Below are 12,761 nucleotides of genomic sequence, written 5' to 3' on the forward strand. Positions count from 1 at the left end.
GGGTTGCATTTTTGTCTCAAATACTTCTAAAGCACCTCTTGGCATTACTGATTTTGCTACACAGTGAAACCCGAGGCACAAAGAGATACATGACTTGCCAGGATTACACAAACTGTTGATGGGGAAATTGACGTTTGAACCCAGCAACTATGCCATCTCCCATTCTGAAACAGACCTTGAGTTATGTGGGTGAAACCACAGAAGCTGTTCTGAACTTTAAAAGGGAAACAAAAAACATGTTGAAAATTCTTCACATTAGGACGAAGACAGCCCTCTTTTTCATCATGGGTGAAGGTAGCAAGGAGGACCTTTTAATTTTCAATTCTTTGTGAATAGATGTCATTTGCTTTTCCAAGTGCCTTACTGAGTAAACTAAAAAAGGTTCCTTAAGCCTTTGGGAAACAAAGAACATACTATAGCACCAAAACATGTTCTGTGAGTTCTCTCTTGTAAATCAGTCTATGTTGATCTCCCATAATTATCTGTTTGCCCATTTAAACACGATTTATCATTACACATTCTCTCATATTGTGGGTTTTATTGCAGAAGTAAGTAACTTGCACACAGTCAGTAGTGGGTACTGGTGTCCCCATCAAACCTTGCAAGAGGACCCCTAAAATGGTCTTTAGCAGAACACGCCACAGCCATATTTTTTCAACATATAAACATCCTAAGGTTCCCATCTCTGAGTGCTAGACCTCCCTATCCATGATTAGCTGTCTGGGAGATTTTTTAGCACTTGTTCCAAAGCATGACAATTCTCTGAAGTCACCCATTACCATAAGCATATCCCTGACAATGCTTAACCTTGAACTTTCTTCCTCATGGCCTCAAAAGTGTGCAGGGATGTGATATGCATGTCTTTTTTCAATATTCTCAGTGTGCACACAGGTGAAAAGCTGGGCACAGTGTATTGTTAAAATGTAGAAATGTAGAAAAAAGCTGGAAGCAAAATGCTGGTTTAAGTATGTCTTTTGTTCACAGATGTCATTCATTTGCCCTGTAATAATACTGTAATACCTACACAGCATAAGGTTTCTGTTAAGGAGTGCCAGACCATATGTGACCTGACTGATGGTGAGACAATGCACCGAAGAGCACATCTGTCAGATTGACATTGTTATTCCCCCCAATCTCCCATTTGCAGGCACATAACCCTGCCAAGACATAACCCTCAACTGTGTCCCTCGGGATCTACTGAGCAAAGGGTACTGGTCATGTATGATTGTTGTAAGGGTTCAAGTTGGCCGCAGGTGACAAACTGAACGTAGTGCATTTTGGTAATTTGGAAAGCAGCTGCAAGTGAATTACAGTTTGGTTAAGCCTCTTTTGGCCACCAATATCACTGCCAAACTTTATGGAAACATGCCACAGCCATATATGTTCGACTTTTACACATCCTAAGGTTTCTATGACTGGGTGTCAGACCTCCATTATCCTAATTGCCTTGACAGATTGTGCTGAACATGATATGTGTCAACTTGTAAGCACTTTTTACCCACATTATGGCAAGGGGCGACCACTCGGTCGGGTCGGATGGGTCGGATGGGTGCCCCGAACCTCCCGGGAAACCATTTTGGGCGGGGTGGGCGTAGCCCGGCTGGTATGCCCGAAGCGGCGTAGCCGGGGCGCGCCTTCCCCCGCCCAAGAGGGGTTGTCCTAGACACCTCAACGGAAGACGACCACGCCCCGTAGGCGTACCAGGGACGGGTACACGCCCTCCCGCAGAAGAATAAAGGAGCGGGAATCCAGAGGAGCGTCCTCTTGTTCCTCGGATCGGAAGGCTGCACCCACTCGTTGCCCGTGAGCCCTCGACGGAACAAGCAGCAATTTTGAACTTGTTAATCTTGTTTTTTCTCTTTCAGTTTCGAGGGCTCACAGATTTCAGGACCTCGTGGATCGACCAGGGGCGGAAGACTCGAAACCATGCCTAACAAGAAAGCAGGAAAGGGTTCCGAGACGGAGAGGGTGTTACGCCTGTTGTCGAACCGGATGGCTTGTATGGACCGAAAGCTCGGACAAGTCCAATCGCTCGGGAGAGGTTTAGCGGAGGTGAAGAAGCAATTGGCCGCATTGAACGACCCAGGTCAGCCGAAAAAGGTAATAGGCCCTGCCGGGAGTCGTCCCCGGGGTAAGAGGGAAGCGGGTAAAAGAAAGGGCGGTTTCGGGGGGGTCCCGGTCCCAGAGGTACCCCCCATCGCCCCCTCGTACCGGCTGGTAACCCGGTTCAGAAACCAGATTTAGGCCAGCCTATCCCGGTGGTGATCACCTCGACCGAGGATGATGAAATGCCCCCAGAATTGGCCGCACAGTTGACGGCATGGCTCAAAACAAAGGTGGGGGGCACAGTGACCCCGGGAGATCCGGCCGAAGAAGCCAGAGTATTAATAAAGCAGTTGCGGCAATCGAGAGATGTCGCAAAGGCGAGTGTTCCTCTTGTTCCCCCACAGGTGGCACCTGGAGTACCAGCGGCTGGTCAGGAAAAGACGGCGGCAGCAACGGCCGATCCGGGTAAGCTCGCATTGCCGATGGCGGGGGAGGGCTCAATACCCTCAAGGCGGGAAAAGGTTGCACAGCACATTCCCATGGCCACGAAAGAGTTAATATGGGGAGACAAGTATGTCAACATGTTTTCATTGTTAACTGACCATCGCGAGATGGAGTATGCTAAAACGCAGAAAGATTTGTGGCACCCGAGTGTCTGGCGCGCCAAGATGGCCGAGTTCAGGGTGGACGAGACAGTGACGAACTGGGTTAAGGCCTTCTCTATATTTACCGCAGTGATGGGGGAACGTAAACCCGAGGTTATGACTGATTTGATTTGCTATCAGAATCGCATTATGGATTTCTATTCAATGTATGAGGGGGAAGAATGGAAAGGCTATGACATGAAATTCCGTAAAGCAAAAGAATATGATGCTTCTTTGTCTTGGGATTGTTTGGACTCGGTGTCATGGCACAAGCAGCTCCTGCCAGGGGCGACAGGTACGTCCTCGCCAGGCGGGAGCGGGTCCGGAGTGGTCTGCCAAAAGCCCGGGGTCCCCTTTCGAGCAGGCACAGGGGGGGGCTACCAGCCTAGAGTTGGCGGGAATGGCGGAAAAGGGGGGGTCTGTTGGGGCTTCAATAGAGGCAACTGTAACAGACCACAGGGGACATGCAAGTTTAAGCATGTGTGTGCCGGCTGTGGGAATTCCTCACACCCGGAAAGTGCATGTAGATCGAAAATTAGCGGGACGGGGGGTTAAGGCGGGCCTAAGCAGGAGTGAGGTAGAGTTTTGTGACCGATTGCCTACACCCGTTGATCTCATGGTTATGATTCCTTGGTTAAACAAATACCCTGATCATGTATCCGCTGGGGTGTTGAGGAAGGGATTCTTACATGGCTTCCACATCCCGGCGGGGGATTTTCGGGGGAACTCCTTTTGTAGAAACCAGTTATCGATACAGCACAACCCAGGCGTGGCAGAAAAGAAAATAGCAAAAGAAGTCAGTTTAGGGCGAGTGGCTGGGCCCTTTCGTTGCCCGCCGGTGGCTGAGTTCATCTGTTCCCCGTTGGGGGTTGTCCCGAAGAAGGACCCAGGGGAGTTTAGACTCATACATAACCTTTCTGCTCCTAGGGGTTCCTCGGTGAATGATGCCATTAACCCAGACGTTTGTGCAGTACGATATGCATCGTTCGACGATGCCGTGGGCATGTTGAACCACCTAGGCTGATGGCGAAATCTGATATCGAATCAGCGTTCCGGTTGCTGCCGGTGCACCCGCAGGATCAGCGCCTGCTAGGTTTTGCATTTCAGGGAAGTTATTACATGGATAAATGCATGCCCATGGGTTGCTCCATTTCTTGTGCGTATTTTGAAATGTTTAGCTGTTTTTTAGAATGGGCATTCACCGAGGCTACAGGGCATAGACATGTTATGCATTATCTGGATGACTTCCTGTTTTTGGGGGCAGCCGGTGATACGAACTGCGCGCAGGCGCTGTATGATTTCTGCATCCTCATGAGTGAATTTGGAGTCCCATTGGCACCAGGTAAGACGGTTGGACCATCTACTTCACTGGAGTTTCTGGGAATTGAACTCGATTCTGTGTAGGCGTGTTTCCAATTGCCGATGGAAAAAGTGGTCAAGTTTAGGGCTTCCTTGATGCAATGCCTGAGTGGGGATAAAGTGACCCTGCACCAGTTACAACAGACGGTGGGTCAGCTTAATTTTGCCTTGAGGGTGATGCCTATGGCCCGCCCCTTTTCGCGCTCTATCGCGCAAGCCATGGAAGGTCTCAAGGAGGGTCACCACCGTACGAGACTGTCAGGGGAGGTTCGCCAGGATATGCGCATTTGGATGGCATTTCTGGCGGACTTCAACGGTCGAGTCGTGTGGAACTCCCCGCCGGAATCTTCAGATGAACTAGGTCTATGGACCGACTCAGCAGGGAGCGTGGGTTTTGGCGCCATCTTAGGTAATCGATGGTCGGCACAAACATGGCCAACATGGTGGCACTCCAACGATCTCACAAGTAACATTGGGTTCCTGGAGTTATTCCCCATCTGGGTTGCTCTGATGACATGGTCTGACGACTTCAGGGACCGCTCAGTGGTGTTTTGGTCTGATAATATGACTGTTGTCGAGTGCATTAACCAACAGGCAGCACGCTGCAAATTGATCTTGAGATTGTTGAAAGAAATTGTGCTGCTTTGCATGAGATTGAATGTACAGTTCAGGGCAAAACATGTGCCAGGTGTACTGAATCATGCGGCTGATGCACTCTCTCGTTCACATATGCAGGCATTCAGGGGTTATCTACCCACAGCGGACCTAGAGGCAGCACCATTCCCCGAAACAATATGGCTAATCGGTGCCCCGGATTACAAGACCTCGTGGCAGCGAGTTTAGCCCCCAGGACAAGGAAAGCATACGAAGGAGCGTTTCGTTCCTATTGCACATATTTGGGTCCCACAGAGAGTCAGAACTGGGGTCAGGAGGAATCCTTCCTGGGGTACTTGGTAGTGCTGCGCAGAGAGGGCCGATCAGCGGCAACGGCCAGTAGGCATAGGGCGGCCATTTCATTCATGGCCCAGGTACACGGCATAAAAGACCCTACAGGTTCCGTTTTGGTGAAAAAAGCCCTTCGCGGCTGGCAGCGCCTTGAGGGTTGCAAGCAAGATACGAGGCACCCGATTGGCTTAGACAGACTGTCCCTGCTTTTAGCAAAGCTGGATGAGACGTGTTCCTCCCATTTTGAAGCAGTTCTGTTCCGGGCAGCGTTCACATTGGCATTCCATGGGGCTATGAGGGTGAGCGAACTTGTCGCAAGGAACAAGAGAGATATGGAGGGAGGCTTGTGCAGGGATCACATCCAAATAAGGGGTGATTCGATGGTGATCGTGATAGCCAGGTCCAAGACTGACCAGGGGGCTATGGGAAACAGTGTGGTCGTACAGCGCAAGCGTGGGTCCCCCATCTGCCCGTTGAAGTGTGTGGAAGACTATTTGGCACTAAGGGCGGCCGCATGGGGGGGAGTTTGCTCCGACACAAGGATGGCACTCCACTTACGAGATTTCAGTTTCGGAGGGTGCTAGCACTGTCAATCGCTGACGCGGGCATGGACCCGTGCGATTTTGGGACCCACTCCTTTAGGATAGGGGCTGCTACTGAGGCTACAGCCAGGGGTCAGAGTGCGGAGGAAGTGAAACAATTGGGCCGTTGGTCCTCGAATTGCTTCAAGAGGTATGTGCGATTGCACATGTTGTGAGTGATCAATTGACATGCACTCACGTTTTCTGTCTTTTGTTTACTTTACAGTTTCGCGAGCCTGCCACGCGGGGCGGAATTTGAGGTCGACCCAGCACCAGGAGACCAGCGGTCAGAGGCCACCGACTGGAGAGAGGCTGGTATGGGTCGTGGGCCACTCATACGTGAGGCGCGCCGGCGACGTATTCAAGGAAGGTGACGCGATTCACGCACCTGGGGAATACGGGTTCAGAGTGGCCTTCCATGGGAAGGGTGGGCTCGTTTTTGACCACTTTGAATCATTTTTCGAGGGGCTTCTAGGGCGGTATAGGTCACCGCCATCTGTAGTCATAGTACACCTGGGAGGCAACGACTTGGTGACACTGGGTAGACGAGTGTTACTTGAACGAATTTTGTCGGCGGTTAGCTGGTTGGCTAAAAGAGTCCCGGGGTGTACGATTGCCTGGTCCCACATGATTCCTAGGAAGATGTGGCAGGGGGGCCTTTCGGTGTCAGCACTGAACCATTCAGTTAAACGGGTCAATAATAAAATAGGTAGATTGTTCCGTTCTGCGCAGTTGCATAACATTCCTCATGGGTGTATTCGGGGTGATCAAATGTATCTGAACGATGGGGTTCACCTGTCCAGGGAGGGGAATGACTTATTCATAGGAGACTTCGTTGCATGGCTAAGGGGTTTGAGGAAGCATGACCTATAGGAGGAGTAGGGGGGACCGGCTAGTCGGTCAACTATCCGGTCTGTGGCGGTAAGGTCATGATCGGTGAGCAGTAATTTCAAGGTCCCTAGAGTGGGGCGCCACCCACAATGGATGGGAGCGCCCGGGGGAAGACGGCCATTGGCCCCTTCCACGGGGAGGCGGCACCCACTAAGGATGGGGCGCCTAGGGGGAGATGGCCATGGGCCCCTCCCAGGGGGGGAGGCGGTTAGATGCCCCTCCTACTAATTTCCCGGGGCCGGATATCCGCGACGGCGGATAGAGAGTGTGGGGATGGGGGGGGAGTCCACGCTGTCCTTCCTACAGAGACCTCATACGGGAACTCGGACGACCCTTAAGATGGCGTCGAGTAGAAAGGGGGCCCCCACCACGACAAGGGAAGTTACAGTTGGCAATGAGGGTACAGTCCTCTGCGCATGCGCCGCTCACACCGTGAGGGCGGGAGTCTGGTAGTAGGGATCTGACACCGGTTAAGACCTTGCCGTTGGCCCTTAATGCTAGGATGTACAATTTGAGTTAGAGTGTATGCATTTTCAGGATGTTAGCCAAACGTACATGACTGCATCGAAATGTAATAAATGACAAATTGTACATAATGCATAATGATGAAACTTTTATTTAATGTTTTAAATTTTGTTTCATATTTTAATAAATACGGCCGGGAGGGTGACTCCCTCCCGCCTTCCAAAAGTTCAACTATTGTCCGACTTCCCATTCTTGGGGAGTTGTGTTGGGAGGGGGTGGCGGGCATCCCGGCCATATGGCAAGGGGCGACCACTCGGTCCCCCCGAACATATGGATGGGTGCCCCGAACCTCCCGGGAAACCATTTTGGGCGGGGTGAGCGTAGCCCGGCTGGTATGCCCGAAGCGGCGTAGCCGGGGCGCGCCTTCCCCGCCCAAGAGGGGTTGTCCTAGACACCTCAACGGAAGACGACCACGCCCCGTAGGCGTACCAGGGACGGGTACACGCCCTCCCGCAGAAGAATAAAGGAGCGGGAATCCAGAGGAGCGTCCTCTTGTTCCTCGGATCGGAAGGCTGCACCCACTCGTTGCCCGTGAGCCCTCGACGGAACAAGCAGCAATTTTGACCCACCCACCAGCCCCTTATGGCAAATGTTTGGAGAAATAAAGTCTTGCAGAGAGATGGAAGTATAGGCCTTTTTTCCTTGGTAGAAAGAATGAAGGAATGTTGAGAATAAAGATTGACCTTTTGCAAAGATGTCTTCTTGCAGGAAAGAGCAATTGATGGCACAGTAGGATGATGTCGAGTTTTTTCTTTCCTTAGTAGGTAAACAACTGTCGTATTTATTTGTTGGGCGGTAAGGTCATGATCGGTGAGCAGTAATTTGAAGGTCCCTAGAGTGGGGCGCCACCCACAATGGATGGGAGCGCCCGGGGGAAGACGGCCATTGGCCCCTTCCACGGGGAGGCGGCACCCACTAAGGATGGGGTGCCTAGGGGGAGATGGCCATGGGCCCCTCCCAGGGGGGAGGCGGTTAGATGCCCCTCCTACTAATTTCCCGGGGCCGGATATCCGTGACGGCGGATAGAGAGTGTGGGGATGGGGGGAAGAGTCCACGCTGTCCTTCCTACAGAGACCTCATACGGGAACTCGGACGACCCTTAAGATGGCGTCGAGTAGAAAGGGGGCCCCCACCACGACAAGGGAAGTTACAGTTGGCAATGAGGGTACAGTCCTCTGCGCATGCGCCGCTCACACCGTGAGGGCGGGAGTCTGGTAGCAGGGATCTGACACCGGTTAAGACCTTGCCGTTGGCCCTTAATGCTAGGATGTACAATTTGAGTTAGAGTGTATGCATATTCAGGATGTTAGCCAAAAGTACATGACTGCATCGAAATGTAATAAATGAAAAATTGTACATAATGCATAATGATGAAACTTTTATTTAATGTTTTAAATTTTGTTTCATATTTTAATAAATACGGCCGGGAGGGTGACTCCCTCCCGCCTTCCAAAAGTTCAACTATTGTCCGACTTCCCATTCTTGGGGAAATGTGTTGGGAGGGGGTGGCGGGCATCCCGGCCATATGGTATTCCTCTTCCAGTCTCCCTTGTGGGGGGATGTATCCCTGCCACGGCTTGACCCCCATAAGTTTCCCACAGGAGTTTTAGTGGATGATTTTATCAGACATGGGTTTCAGCAGGGATCCACCCTCAAGACATCATGGAATAATTTAATGCAGGGATTCTACTGGGAATGTCTGCAGTGTTTGGGCGCAGGGCCGGACAGCACATAGGGTAGCCCACCATCCTCAGACATTTCTGAGAAACTAGAGACAAGGAAAATCCATGGTGATGTGGCTTCCATGAACCCCAAGCTGCTGTTTAACGTGAAAACCTCGAGCTCCTGAAACCCACAGTGAGGGGGCATGCTTTGCTAAAATCAGTACAGGGCAAGAAGAGATATGTCTCCCTCATTACTAGTGCTAGCAACAGGTGTTTGGTGGTTTGATTTAGGTTTAATCAGCTTTACCATCTTCTGGCTCCTCCATCTGTTATATCCACTTAAATGAGAGAGGGCCCTGTGGCTGCGACTCTAGGTCTCCACAGGACACCCTTCACTTTGTACTTTTATGTAAATATTTTAGTTACCCTGGGAACCAGTTTCACTGTTTTCTCTTAAAAACTGTGAAGTTCAGAGAAGCAAGTGTGACGTCCATGTACCTCCAGCTCCTGCATAACAAAAAACCTTTTTGCAGTTATCAACTTTTTGCAGGCTGCATATAGGTCAAGACAAACTTCACCTGATTGATTGTTGCAGATTTTTCCTCATTTGTATCTTAAATGGATAGATTCAGGAACTTCAATATTTGTAGCTATTTATGGAACTGTAATGAATGTGTTGTGTATCAGGATTTTATTTTCATGGCTTTGTTTGTACCCGCATAAATGTTTTTAGAAAGAAAGCTACAATCCAACCTGTTTTCTCCTTGTGTAGAGTCATCCCCACAAACCCAGCCACATTTAATAATCTTCTGTAAGTTTCAGGATGTTTTTAGGATATCTTTTATATTACCTATTTATAAAAGCCAGGACTTCAATCAATATAGATCTGTCCTTTACCATTTTTGGTTGATTTTAAACTATTTTGTGTCCCATTCTGTGGAGCCTTCTTATAAAATGCATTTTACTGACGCAATTGTATTGCTTTTTAGTAACACGCCTTGATGACAAGAGCATATTTTAATTTGTTTCTGATAATTTGAAACATATTTGATTGTGCTTTCATCTATTTCAATGTTATTTCTTTGTATCTAATAATTTGACATGAATGTTGATTACTGTAACATTAGATTTTAAAGTATTTGTTTGACTTTTATGAATATATTTTATCATCGAATAAAGTATTTTGATTAACTCCAGCACATTTTACTATACAGAAACATCAGCACATTTCAAAATAAGGGTAAAAACGTCACAATTTCATAACTATTCTCTGACAGAAAGCGACATACCGTCAGGCAAATGGTAATAGTCCAATGATCTAATGGCCACACATTTTTCCTGATAAAAACAGCATCCCACATCGGTGTCTGGACCTTTTCCACAGGACAGCAATAGGCCAAAACTGTGATCGTGTGAAGAGTAGAACACATTGATGCTATATCATCTTCACATAGTCAACATCTCTGCACTACAACAAGTGGCCAGGCACAGTTCGATTTTATTCTGAAGCTAAGCATTATGTAAGTGTCAATGCTCCTTGCTAGTGCGCGGCCTTGTGTGTGTGTGTGTGTGTGTGTGTGCATGTGTGCCTTCAAATTCACTTGCTGATACATTGCTTTTATCTATAATGTCCTTTCTGATTCAAAACTTTCACAAATTCCTATTCATATTCTTGCCTTGTCATATTATTAAATGTGGTCAATGCCTTGCCATATTGTTAAACTGTTGTCAACATCTAAGCCATAGCACAGGTTATAATATGGCATGTTACTCTTCCAGACTACCTGCCCCTCCCATCATTCCATCAATATATTTGCAGCTATTTCAAGTTAGGGATGTTTTTATCCATGTTGTTGAGTCTGCAATTCTTTAGCGACCCTTGACCCTGAATCAGACAGGACACTCCCCACGCCGCACAGCACCACCTGTGTGCCCGTGTCCCTGAGCTCGCTGCTGCAGCTTCTGCTGTAAGTTCGAGGCCCTCCTCCACCTGCAGGCTACCACAAGCACCTCATCCCTGGTGGCGTAGGTCTTCTATGCGCTCGCTCTGCCCTTTATTTTTCCTGTCTGTCCGCTGTGTTTTCCTTCTGTTCTGTGTTGTAATTCTGTTTTTATTCCTCTTGTATTCCTTTTTGAACCATTTTGAGCCCTTCTGTTATTACCACCCGCTCGGCTCTCCTGTTCCTGCTGCTGCGTCCCCTGTGGTCCCACCCCCCGATGGCCCATTCGTCCCGCTTCCACCTGAAAGCTGCTCCTCCCTCCCACCTCCCACGACTAAGGCACGCCGGTCTGCGCCCATCCGCGCCTGGAACACGCCCGGCGCCAGACCCCCTGGGTCCCGCAAACGCCACAACACCTGACGGCGCTACAATGCCAGCACACTCCTCGCACTCAATGCCGGCTGATCACACACCTGCTTCTGGGCCACCCTGAAGCGCACCCAATGACCCCTCTCCTGCCGGTACTGCAGATACACCATCCTCCAAGCCACCTCTACGCTCACGGGTGTAGGATGCAACAACCTCTGATGCATACTACTCAACACCTGCTCCACCCGCAAGGACACCATCAAACCCTGGGACCTACTCGACTTCTCCTCTCCGGACCTCGCCTTCCTGACAGAGACCTGGATGAACCCCTTCTCGGCTCCCGACATCGCAATAGCCATTCCTGACGGCTACAAGATCACCCACAGGGACCGCACCAACAGAGCAGGAGGAGGAATTGCCATCGTCAACAGAAACACCCTGAGAATCTCGACCAGCACCGATGACCCCCTCAGCGCCACTGAACACCTGCACTTCCAGAACCACACCAACCCCAACACCACCCTCAGTGGAACCCTTATCTACAGACCCCCTGGCCCGAGCCACAGTTCAGCAACACCATCGTCTACTGAGTCAGCACACACACCCTTGCGTCCATTGACTACATCCTCCTCAGAGACCTGAACTTCCACCTTGAGAACCCCAATGACAGAAACTCCACCACCATGCTCGACAACCTCGCCATCCTCAGACTCAAACAGCTCATCACGACTCCAACGGACACACGCTCGACCCCATCTTCTCCGCCAGCAACCACGTCACCTTCAACCACACCACCAAACTCCACTGGACCGACCACCACTGCATCCACTTCACCTTCGGGAAGCTTACCACGCGCCACCGCTCACAACAGGCCCTCCGCTGCAGCTGGAGCAAAGTCACCAAAGACCACCTAGTCACCACCCTCACCTGAAACCCACCAACGGACACTACCGTCCATGACTCCGCCGCCTGCAACCTAAGGCAATGGATCGACGACTGCGCCAACACTCTCGCCCTGACCAAAAACCCTCGAACAGACGCACCGAGAGAATAGCCATCTGGTTCACCGCCGACCTCCAGGCATCCAAGCAGACGTGCCGTAGGCTCGAGAAGAAGTGGCACCATGAACAGACACCGGACAGCAACACAGCCTACAAGAGTGCCATCCGCAGACACCACCAACTAATCAGAACCACCAAAAGGACCTCCTTCAAAGGGCGCATCGACAACAATGCACACAACAGAAAGAGCTCTTCAACATTTTGAAGGAACTCTTCAACCCCAGCTCCAACTCCAACGACATCCCGCCATCACAAGTCCTCTGCGACTCCCTAGCCACCTTCTTCCACCGCAAGATCGCAGACATCCATGACAGCTTCAACAACTAGGCCCCATTGACAGACACCGACACCTCGGACTCACCACCCCCCAGTCCCCCTGCTTTCCTGGACCCACGTCAACGACAACGACATCATCAAAATCATGAACACCATCCACTCCGGCTCAAAATCCGACCCCTGAGTGCACCACATCTTCAACAAAGCAAGCTCCACCATCTCACCCCCTCTCTGCAAGATTATCATCAGCTCCTTTGAGACTGCCACCTTCCTGGAGAGCTGGAAGCATGCCAAGATCAACGCCATACTTAAAAAACCCAAGGCAGACCCCAAGGACCTCAAGAACTTCCGGCCCAACTCCCTACTCCTCTTCCCCACGAAAGTCATCAAGAAGATTGTCGACAGGCAACGGACCTCCTTCCTTGAAGAGAACAACATCTTGGACCCGTCCCAATCTGGA

The sequence above is a fragment of the Lissotriton helveticus genome, chromosome 10 (assembly GCF_964261635.1).
Source record: "Lissotriton helveticus chromosome 10, aLisHel1.1, whole genome shotgun sequence".
Taxonomy (NCBI): Eukaryota; Metazoa; Chordata; class Amphibia; order Caudata; family Salamandridae; genus Lissotriton; species Lissotriton helveticus.